Source organism: Tupaia chinensis, unplaced genomic scaffold (assembly GCF_000334495.1).
Source record: "Tupaia chinensis unplaced genomic scaffold, TupChi_1.0 Scaffold000355_1, whole genome shotgun sequence".
In the NCBI taxonomy this organism is placed as follows: domain Eukaryota; kingdom Metazoa; phylum Chordata; class Mammalia; order Scandentia; family Tupaiidae; genus Tupaia; species Tupaia belangeri.
Genome location: NW_006159850.1, coordinates 98,499 through 98,821, shown reverse-complemented (window position 1 = coordinate 98,821; position 323 = coordinate 98,499). Strand labels below are relative to the sequence as shown.

Below are 323 nucleotides of genomic sequence, written 5' to 3'. Positions count from 1 at the left end.
CAGTAGGGGGGTGCCCAGGTACAGTGGGGGGTGCCCAGGTACAGTGGGGGGCGCCCAGGTACAGTGTGGGGTGCCCAGGTACAGTGTGGGGGCACCCAGGTACAGTGGGGGTATGCCCAGGTACAGTGGGGGGATGCCCAGGTACAGTGGGGGGGCACCCAGGTACAGTGGGGGGGCACCCAGGTACAGTGGGGAGGGCACCTAGGTACAGTGGGGGGCACCCAGGTACAGAGGGAGAGCTGCCCTAGGTACAGTGGGGAGCCACCCAGGTACAGTGGGGGGGCGCCCAGGTACAGTGGGGGGGGCCCAGGGACAGAGGGAGA

The 323-nt window shown here is 68.4% G+C and overlaps 1 protein-coding gene across 3 annotated transcripts in view; it reads left to right on the top strand.

Moving 5' to 3' along the window:
* DEF8 (differentially expressed in FDCP 8 homolog) overlaps positions 1 to 323 on the top strand; it is a 21,754-nt gene that overhangs the window by 10,205 nt on the left and 11,226 nt on the right. The window lies entirely within an intron of this gene.